This window comes from Apis laboriosa, unplaced genomic scaffold, assembly GCF_014066325.1.
Source record: "Apis laboriosa isolate Shangri-la unplaced genomic scaffold, ASM1406632v1 scaffold46_cov150, whole genome shotgun sequence".
Lineage (NCBI taxonomy): Eukaryota > Metazoa > Arthropoda > Insecta > Hymenoptera > Apidae > Apis > Apis laboriosa.
Window position 1 is genome coordinate 1073597 of NW_025223399.1, and position 11615 is coordinate 1085211.

General features: G+C 40.1%; 1 protein-coding gene across 3 annotated transcripts in view; it reads right to left on the reverse strand.

Moving 5' to 3' along the window:
• Positions 1-11615, reverse strand: part of LOC122716509 (E3 ubiquitin-protein ligase MYCBP2) — a 183710-nt gene that overhangs the window by 36500 nt on the left and 135595 nt on the right. The window lies entirely within an intron of this gene.

Genomic DNA, 11615 nt, shown 5'->3' on the forward strand with positions numbered 1-11615 from the left:
TTTTTTTTTTTTTTTTTTTTTTTTTTTTTTTTTTTTTTTTTTTTTTTTTTTTTTTTTTTTTTTTTTTTTGCTTTATACGGAACAACGAAAGACGAGTTTTATCTCAACGACTGGCCCGAGATGTATCATAAATTTATATATATATTTGCTTCGTCAGGTATCATTAAAGGAGTAATTCATATTTTTCTCGCCTATTTTTTATTCCCTGGTTTATTACCTGTTCCGTGACTCGAGGGAATTGTATTATTATCTTATGTATAATTCCCCAACTCTGATTTCCTTTAAATCTTCGTGCTCTTTTCCTCTCCTTAAATCTCGTAAATTTGTCGAGAAAACAACGTTGCAAAAACAATTATTATTGCTATTATATTATTATTATATCGGAGAAAAAGTAGAAAATTCATTTCGCCACGACGAAACCGCGAAACTCGGTCTCGCATTCGCAATTTTATCTTTCCCACGAGGGGAGCTCGTACAGTTGTCTTACATCCACCGAGTTTATAAGTCGCAATTACAAACCTCGTAAAATATCTTACATCCGTAAAGTTTCTCTCTCCGCATTTTCCCTTTGGGCTAATTCTACGACCAAGGAGTCTCGCTACTTTTTCCCTTCGCCGGGTTTTGTCGCGAATATCGCGCAACTCCAATAACCAGCTTCTTCAACGACTCTCGTAATCGCTTCGCACGTTCGCATGACCCAGAAATCCACTTTTCCCTTCTTTCCACACGTGGCACGGAACGTTCACAAATCTCGCGATACACGAACTATATTTACTTTTCGCTTCGTCTCTCTCTCTCTCTCTCTCTTCTTTTTCTCTCTTTACTTTTTCAAACTTTTCGCTTCTTCGGATCCAAATTTTCCAAAATTTCCAACAGTTTTATATTATTTTATCCGTTCGAGATTCTCGCCTTCCTCTCGGTCGAGAACGCGAGGTTTGGGTTCAGAGGTCGACACGGATATTTTTTTCCTCGTTCTCGAGGCAACGCAGTGGTGCTCGATCCGATTTCGTAAACGTCGAGGGAAGGAAGGAAGGAAGGAAGGAAGGAAGGAGCGAAGAGAACAGTTTCGTTTCGACGGCTACCCAACACCCCGAAAAAGATATTCTTAATCTCTTTCGTTCTCTCTGGGCGTAGTCGGTGTATATCCGCGGCGAGACCAAACTATTCCACGAAGAATGCAAGAGGAGCAAATAGAGGAGGCGGCTAGCTGGGGCGGGCTGCGATGCAGCTGTTGATGTTCAAACGGCTGTTGCCTCTCTCCTCGTCTCTTTCATCCTGCGTTTCCTCTCCTCCCCTCCTCTCTCTCTCTCTCTCTCTCTCTCTTCTTTCTTTCCGTTCCGATCGCCGGTGAAAAGCAGAAAAGTTTCAACGGAAAGGGGAGTAACATCGGGGAAAATTCTCTTTCGCGAGGATAACCGAGAGAAATATCAAGCAACGAAAGCTACCTTATAGAAATTAATTTTATATCGTCTCTCTGGAAATCCCTTCTCGAAATTGTTGCATGCTACTCTTTCGATTACGACGCTAAAAATATTAAACCTCCGTTAAACTTGTTTTCGTACTACTCTAGGTAAAGGAGCAAACGATCGAATTATTCGATTAACGATATCAAAATATCGTTACGCTTCGAGTTTTCCAACGATAAACGCGATTCGAGAAACGCGTCCGAGCGATGAAATTCCGCGCTGAAATCACGGAAAGTCGGCCACCCTCGAAATTGAACCTTCCCCTTACTATTAGGGACATTAATGTAGCGTGAAAACGTTTTATCGAACGATCGTTGGAGATCCTTCGTACCGTAGGAAAATAAACGCGAAAATTTCTTCCATCTCGAAAGCGTTTGGAGAAATCTCGGGCCGCGTTTTATCACTCGCCACTTTGTCGACGGGCCGACGTCGCGATACCGAGTCGATTTATATACCGGCCGATCATCCTATCTCGCTCCTCCCGATTCTTTACGAGCCCCCATTTCTCAGATAAGCCACTTGGATTTTTCTCCAAGGACCCCTCTCCCCTCCTCGAGCGGAAAAATCGCGGGATTACAGGATCGACTGGCTTCCTTCCCCGTCCCGAAACTTCGCGCAACGATTTAACGTCCAATTTCGCGACGTATGGTGTTAATTACACGCAAGAACAACAAGACTTATGAGCGAGAAAGAACAAGAAAGAAACACGGTGACAAAACTCGATCCACCGCACCTGCGCACTTTCTCCCCTCGAGGAAGAGCTCGCTCCACTTCCGTCAAAATCATCACTAACTAAAAAAAAAGAAAAAAAAGAAGAAGAAGAAGAGTGAAACTCGCGCGTACGTTTTTCTAGACGAGAAGGATGGAGAAGAGAGAAGGGGGAGGTGCAGTCTAGCCGGAAGCGTAGCACGGGATCACCGGCCACGATCCATCGCGTTACATCGGCGGAATAATCCGCAACGAGGCAGCAGAGTGGTGGGTTCTCTATCAGGTTTCATTAGCGGGGCCAATCATCTCATCACTGGGATACGCTCGTGTAGTGGGTTGTGTACTTACCACGGCCTAACCCGTTTCTCTGGTCCCTGACCTAATCTCCGCGAGTCGGAGATCGGGCGAGGGACCGAGAGGAGTACGAAATCGATCGAGGATCACTTGGCCGGCCAGCCAGGCTATCGTAACATCGAAATCACTGGCGGAGCCGGTCAACGGCTTATATTAAGCCCCGGCTTAGAACGTAAACGCGTTTTCCATTTCGTGGCGCTGCAAGAGAGAGAGAGAGAGAGAGAGAGGTGGAGTGTGCGAAAACAGCTTACGTAGGGATAGAACGTATCGGGACGTATTGTAATTGGACCGGATCTAATATATTCCGCGACGCGTCAGCAATATCGCGCGATATTGTTTCCCGACCACCTGGATCCCTTCCGCCTTCCGATGGCGACCACCGGCTCCCAGATTAGTTTCGTAGTAGGCCGGCCCGTGATGGGGGCGCGAACGACTCCTGCGAGTTCGTTTCGTAGTTCGTTTAAACGCATCGTTCGCGGTGTGGACGATGTAGAAATGATCGCGTGGAATAACTTGTTGGATTTAAAAACGGAGGGTGGAGGAAGCATTACGAAGCTGTGCGCGCTGGATTTTTCTTTCGATGCAAATTTTATTACGAACTTGAAATTTTATTCGAATTTATTTGATATTATTTAAATCGGATATTTTCTTTTTTCTAGAAATTTCTTTGTAACGGGGAATTGGTATTGTTAGAGAATAAGGATAATTAGAAATAATATTAATAGCGATGTAGAGAATGTTGATGCATTTTATTATTAACCGTTCAATTAGGATAATTTTCTTGCTAAAACTAATTGGCGTTACGTTACGTAATGAAATGAAAGTATGAACGTTCGTTAACTCTAATTCGTTCGATCTTTCGTTTCACGAGCTCCATTTTGTTTTCTTTCCTTTTTCTTCTTCTTCTTCCTCGGAAAATATTAGCACGAATCTTTCTACGCATCGATCTCGTAGATTTTACGTGTAATTTATGTAGTCGTTTTAAATTTTATGGGAAAATGTGTATTGGAAATGTAGGCGATCGGATGACACGCCGGCCCCGATCGACGGCCAAACTTTCCGTTCGTGTTCCTATTTCGTCACGGTCCTATATACCTCGTCCTTAATATCCACCGAGTGTTCCATACGAGTAGTAGCGTGTCACGTGTTGCCAGGATATTAGACCGCCGTCCTAATGGAGCCTTTAAGCCAAATATCTTTATATAGGTTTACGTGTACGATTCTAGTTTTCGATAAGAAAACTTTTTCTTTCGAACGAACGTCCCCGAGAGAATCGATCTTAATCGATTAAAACTTATCGTCGAAAAATTGCCAACTCTCGCATTTCGTGGAAATCTTTTGCAATCTGTTTTCTGCGTTCGTCCAAAAGGCGGACGTAAATAAATCTTTTATAATCTTGGGAGATATTCGTCATCTAAAGTAACGTCCTTCGTGTCTCGGATTTTCTTTAAAATTCCATTCGGAGAAAGTTGGCGAGTTTGAATTGAAAGAAAGGATTAGAGGAGTTTTTTTTTTTTTATTAATTAAATTGAATTAAAGATTCGTTCACGGAAGAAGGTAGGTGCGCATCCGCGAAATGACGAAACGTTTGCCAGTCACGTGTTGTCACGATTCCCCGAGCAATGCGCGAGGGAAAAGAGGGGGAAAAGACGAGATTCGAGAAACAGGATGTCGCAGATGAAAACTTTGCTCGCGATAATTATAAATACGAAGCAGAAAAAGATGTTTCGTTAGGTACGGTTCGGAAATCTAAAAATAATGCGTCCCGATCCTCGACCCGTTCCATTCGTCGAGGTTCATCGACAGAGACAACGATTACGATATACATACTTTGCGCACAAAATCTAAGGTCGTGCTAGATAACAAGTTTTCCATCACGAGTGCACGTTACAATTATGCGATATACAATTTTTTATTCACTCGTTCAATCATCGTCGAATTTTCCCATACGTTTTCTTATTGTATTTCCATTTGCGATAACTCACAATCGAAACGATATAACTTGTACGAAAAGGAACGAAATAACGAATATATGAGCGTAAAGATTTTTGCAGGCTCTTTGTTTGTTCCTTTTTTTTTTCTCCAATTAAAAAAAGAAAAAAAAAAAGAAGAATCTCGAGATCGTATCGTATCGACAAAGAAGCGAATTCCTTTATTGCGATTCATTGGCGGGGTCTTTACAGACGGCGTATCGGCCGAGCAACTCGTGATCTCGCTCTCTCTTCCCCAATGAAATCTAAATATACCCTATGATATTAATAGCGTATGGTGTATGGCGGTGGCAGAAGGGCCGTTTCATACGCCCGCGTTGCACGTCGCCTTTTGGACGAATGCAGAAAACGAATGCATTCTCTCACCCTCCTGTTTCCAACAGACACTTAACGATTCCACCAATTCTATTCTACCGAGTTTTTCTTTCTTCTCTCTCTAATACATCCTGTTGAAAAAGAAAAAAAAAAAAAAATCAAATATCGTATCGATGTCGTCTTTCGAAATCGTATCGTTTATGAGTAAAAAAAAAAAAAAAGAGAAAAAAAAAGTTTAACTTAAGAAAAATACATCGAAAGATAGCTAATTACTTTAATATAATCCGACGAATATTTCGATCCATCGTGACCTAATTCAAATTTTTCCATTAAAACGAAGTTTTAAACCGGAGGGATGGAATTTCGTGTATATTGAAATTCCTTAAATATTGCCCCCATCGCTGTTTAATAAGCTGATCGAATTGGAACGGAATTCAGGATCGTTGGAAAGAAAGCTCGTTACGTCGTTTAACCGTCCAATAAAACGAAACCCGCGGAGAGGAGAATCTTATTGTTGGCCAGCCCGTGTAATTCGTTTACTCCCTTAAATGAGAATAGAATTTCGCTTTTCATCCACACCTCGCCATTCAATCTTCCTCGTTTATTATCTATTTCCATTTCACCCCCCCATCTTCTCCTCGATAATTAATTCTCTTAAAACTTTGGTCCGACAAAGGGCAAGGCCTCTCGTCGCGACAACGATAACGTCCAATATTTCTCTTAATTTTCGTTAAACCCTTCGAAACAACGTTAAATCGTAACGAGTTTAATCCGTTCTATAATTCTATAAACGATGTTGCGAGGATTATCGTAAACCGCAAGATTTACCATTGATCGGTTCGGGGTCGAGGGGATCGAAGTTTCTCGTCGACCGTGTGAAAGAAACCGCGTCAACCATTCGAAATATCCGATGCGGGTTCCGGTTCGCCGTTCTCGAAACGCCCGTTCATCGAACATCGCGGCTCGAACGACGTCTCAGATCTCCTTTCCCCGATTTTTTCACGAAAAAGAATCGATTTTCCATCGTTTATTCCTCGAATAGGTAAATAATTAAATTCTATTTTCTTTTTACCATCGCGAAAATTCCAAGCTTATCGATTATAATTTTAAGATAAAGAGAGATAGATAGAAGGATTTGATTTAGATTCCAATTCTACCGTCATTTCGAAGCAACTTTTATTCACCCCATTTTTCTCCCGGATAATATCGATGTAAATCAAGACGGTAATTTCACCTATACTTTATCCTCTGCGTATATATATATATATCTATCTAAAAAAATGCGATCTTGCGGTTTCACGTCGTCATACCTATTAAATCTTCTTGCTCGCTCTCTCAACACCTTATCTCGGTTTATTTCGCTCGATACTCGATTTAGAGAGGAAAAGAATCGATTATTTCGAAGGATGGAAGGAGAAGAAATTACGAATAAATTACGCGTTAATGAGCTCCAATTACGTTTGGGTTTGTTTTCGGGCGGGAAATTCTTCGTTGTCGAGGGAGCCGGTGGGAACCGCATACTCGCGTGAAAATGCAATTTTCAGCCTCGCGTGGCATCGCGTTCTTTCAACGCGATTATATTACTTCGTTAAAACGAAACCAACCGAATACCACGTCCACGGGGTAAAGAAGGGGACAACTATCGTCCTCTTGGAAACGTTAGCGAGCTAGAGGAAACGGAGATCTCTCGGTTGAGATCCGTTGCTGTAAACAAGCGTAAAGAAACTGGAAGAGGGATTTGCCTTTTAGCTACGAGCATTTCTTCGTGAAGAAATTTTCTTTTTTTCTAAAACTTTTACCACAAAGAATTCCAAAAAATATTTATACGATTTTTATTTCTCTCTCTTTCTCTCTCTCTCTCCCTATTTTCACATAATTTAAATAACGAAAAAGGGGGAAGGAAACGTGGAGGAAATCTATTCCCCAAACGGTTGTCTACAAATTCCGAATACGTGATCGGCTCGTTAAAATCTGGAATTAAGAATCAACTCGAAGAAAGAATTTTATATTTTAAATCTTTCTTCGTTTCTCGATGGGACTTTGTGGGAATTGAAAGAGTTACGCGAGGAATCCAAAACGATAGAAAAGAATGCGAAGAGGGAGAAAGAGAGAGAGAGAGAGAGAAAAGCATTTTCAACTCGTTAAGAGATGAAAGATACGAACGATGTTTCGGAATTTAACGATAAATTAACGAAATTCAACGATAGAAATAAAAATTGGTAGGAAATAGGAAATACTTCTTGAAAGTAATTCATTGGTTAAAACTTTTTACTTTTCCCTCCTCTTACCAGATACTTTAAATCTCGTCAAGAGCTTTTTAAAATTCCGTATCATATTCATTTTCCTCTTTTATTCGCGAGGTCACATTTGATATTAAAATCAGACCAATTTGTCATAATACACCAAGAACGAGGGTAATCCGAATAAGATTACAATTTCGAGCGTAATCATAAATGTTGGTAGAAGAATAGAATCTCAGATCTCGATAAAATTCCAAATGACAAAAGTCAAGAATGAAATGATCCTGTAATGAAATTAATTCTTCTAACGTCCATGATCCAATGTACGAATCTCTCAAAGTCCGTTTTTCTCGTCTCAAAATTAGAGAAAAATTTAAAAACGAAGAAGAAGAATTTCATACAAAAAAAAAAAAAAAATAAACGACAGGACGAAGGTGGTGATTTTTGATGAAAAACGATGAGGCGCGCACCAACGTTGCAACATCATCCTTCGCACGATTTCGACAACGATGGAGAGCATTGACTGATGGCCGCAAAGACTTATCGGCCGCTCCGTCGAGAGGGCCTCGAAAGAGTTATCGAGCCACTCGATTTCCACCAGAAACGATCTTAATAGCCTTCCACCAAGCGCCGACCCATTCCTTACGTAATGTCGCCGATTACGCCGATAAAATCGACTTTAATGAAACGCCTTCGAGGTTGGAAAAAGATCGCGGCCGGTTTAACGACACGCTCGAGTCGATCCACTTTGCTCGACACTTCAATTCAAATTTCGAGAGGGGGAGTGAGAAAGAGCCAGCAATCAAAGAAGACGCGCTCTTGAAACGAAGAATTCGAACAACATTGTCGAGCAATTGATCGTTCGTCGTTTTCGACCGACGTTGAAAAATTTAACACGCGTAAGAATCACCACTTTGCGTACAAAGTGTGGCAGACCGTGTCCGAAATTCTCTTAAATGGCGTTAAACGATATTCAAGAAACGCCGCTGCATCGTCGAGTTTACCATTGACGCGGCAATTAAACAGGAAAAGTTTCACGCAAAGAGAATCGTTATACGTTTCGAATTTTATAACGTAGCATTTATTCGTACGATGTTAAAGGTGTAACGTTTAAGAATTTGAACCATCACCAGAGAACGAACGAACGATGGATAGAATTGGAAGGGCGTGGGTGCGTAGGGCGAAGGACAAGGGCGATAAAACCGGTGGAAAGGAACGGTCTGCGAAAGACCACGATGCGACGACTATTGTGTCTTTAATAGACTTTCCAAGGCGGAAAGAGGAGTAATTCCCCCTAATAGCAGCATGCGCACCGATCAAATTGTAGGAGGAGGGATGAGATCATCGTGGCGGAAGCGATCTCTGAATCGAGTTGAGCTGAGAACTTAATTCGTCCCGTTCCCGTCACTGGTCGCCTTTTTGTCTTCGCGCTTCTTCTTCTTTCGTCGATCCTCCAAATCATCGATTTCCACTTCCACTTTATTCGCATAATTTTATTCGATAAAAAAAAGAAAAGAGAGAAAAGTGACTTTCATTTATATTATTTCTTTTTTTTTTTTTTTAATATTAATAATAAATTGCGCGAGGTGTAATAAATTCGAACGAAAGGTAAAAGGATGGAAAGGAGAAACGTAACGTCGACGATAATAAACTCGAGAAACATCGTTGGATGAACGTACGCGCAACGTGTAGAGCACGATCGGGTCGATCACCGAAATTGTCGTGGTCGAAACGAGAACGAGCCGCAAAAACGAATCAAGGTCACTCCAGATCGCATCAATAAGGCGTTCGATAAAGCTTCGTCCCGAATTGTTGACCGGGGCGCAATCACGGGGCCGTATTTTGACGAATAAAGAGCGGCCACCCGGAGATACGATCGTTTTATATATCGTTTCGTATACCGCCGTCATCGAATGTAATTCAGAGGATCGAAATAAATTGCAATTGTATCGAAGTTATAGCTACCACTTCGTCTCGCATCTAAACGTTTCGGGACGATGCTTTTCAAGAATTTCGTGAAAACTGAGCTACTAAAAAAAAAAAAAAAAAAAAAGAAAAAATCTTGCGAGAATTTTCTTTCTCGACGTCGCGACACTTCAAACTTGCATCTCAATCTTTCGCGCTCTTCTCTCGTTTAAAAAGTTGTAGAGAAAAATCTTTACAAAATTCTTGAAGCGAGAAACAGATATTATCTGAGCGTATAAAAGATACAGTAGGCACGAAAAGTATTTGCAATATCATTTGTTGCAAACATTTGGATCGAAGCGACTCGAAAAGAAACGCGAAGAACATTTTCTCAAGATTCTTTCGATCGACTCGTCGGCCAAGCGCTTTGCACGTACGCGTTTGTTTCGTGGGATGGTTACCAAGGTTTACGAGGTATCGATGGAGCGGGGGAATAAAGAAAAGTTCGTGACGGAGAGTTTAATGCCGGCTGGCTAGATGGCAACACGATGCAGCCGGTAGCGCCGACCGATTCTTAGAATCAGAATCGTGACAGGAAGTCGCAGGTCAAAGGGCGATCGGGTCATTGGGCGATAAATGCCATTTCAGACATTTGTCTTTAAGAAATGCGAGTAGGCCGGTTACGAGATGAATTAAAGAATAAATAATCGTGTAAACCGTGGACGACGGTTGGATTAATCCGATCGAAATAAACACGATGGAAAACCAGATGGAACGTACAAGCGAGGTCGCCGTTTCAAATTATATATCCTGATTAGATTAGATAGATTAGATAGAGATTATTAATTCGCGGAAAGATTTTTCGCGCGAAACGATCATGTATGAACGTTCAAATAAAATGTATCCGATATAAAATGTTTCTTAAAATGGATGAACGTTTGTGAAAACGGAATATACGGTAATACTGTAATAATGAAATTATAATTATATTCTCGATATATATAAAAGTGAATATAAAAATGAAAAAAAAAAGTTAACAAATAAATATTCTTTTGACCATATCAGAAAAGAATAATCAATTGGGAATAATAATTCGAACGTTTCCAACGTTTAGTTCTATAAATCGAGATTTCATCGATCATCCACTAATTAAACTCGTAACTAAATTCCCGTCAAATTTTTTCCATCATGCTCGGTTAATTTCATTATTAATAAAACAATTTCAAATGTCCATTCGTCGTGAAAAAAAAAAAATAATCGTTAAATAAACTTAATAGGTCAATTTACATTTTTCATCATATTTTTTTTATATTAGTAATACATTTTAAAATATATATCTTTTATCTAACGATAAAAACGATAATTAAAGAGTGTAAAAGAAAAAAAAAAAAAAGAAAGAAAAAAAGTAGAAAAAAGACGGAGACCGAAACGTCAAATATTAATACTTTTTGTCACGGATGCATAATGGAGGCAGCGGCGGGCGAAAAATTGCGGCTGGTCGCCAATTTTCCTTTTTTTTCACGGGGATATTTCGACCGATTTCCATCGCGATTCAACGAATTCCCTGCCCGCGCATATTGATGCGCCCCCTCCCATGTCTTGACTCGTTTTCGCGGCTCGCAAAATAGGCCGCACCGTGGCCAACGTGCGATTATATTCGTTTACCGGGTTCATCTCCCAAAAGCTCTGTTTTCATGAACTTTTGAACAGTCGGCAAAACGAACCAAAGATAAATACGCGACCGTTATCGCGTATCGCGAGTTTTTCTTCTTTTCTTTTTTTTAACAAAATATGGCCGCATAATATGATCACTGGAATCGAAATGGACATAATTTTTTCAATTTTTCCGCTATGTAGATTTATATAGGTAGGATTTTAATCACTTCGATCGTTTAAAAAGCTTCTCGATTTATCGTCGGTCGCTTAAAAAAATTTCCTCCCTTATTCCTTTTATCCCTTTTGAATTTACAGAAAAAATCCGTAAACGCTTCTTTTCGAAAAAATTATCACGCTATTACGCTGTTAAAATCAAATGGTAGGATGTAGCTGTATTGAAATCAAAATGTCTGAAATCAAAATTCTCTCGATCTTCTTCGTGAAAAGTAATCGTTCCAAATTATCGTTGAGAAATCCAAGTTTTAGATTATTTTTAGACCGATAAATCGGAAATTTTTTTTCCCTTTCTTTCTTTTCCGATGCACACGATAATAACTTCTCTTTAAACTTCTCGGAAAGAAATCTTGTATATAAATTTATATATCGCTTTGAAGAAAAGAAACTCGATAGAACGTACGGTTGAAAAGTTTTTCGATATCCCATTCGTTGTTTAACTGTAAAAGCGACGCCGATTTAATATGAAATACGACCATGTATTATAAATATTAACGATCTTTATTGAATTCGTGATAAACTGATTATTTGTATTTCCGTTCGAAGCCGCGGATTACTTCTGAACGCGGAGAGATACAGAAATACTCAGGACCGGCCACCCCGCACGCGTGAAAAATGAAAATCTAATATACATACACGCTGTCACGAGCTTGTCGCTCCGGAAATGTTTCTATTGATACCGAACGAGGGAACGCGTTTCCATGGAATTTCAATTATTTGAATTTTAATTAAAAAAAAAAAAAAAA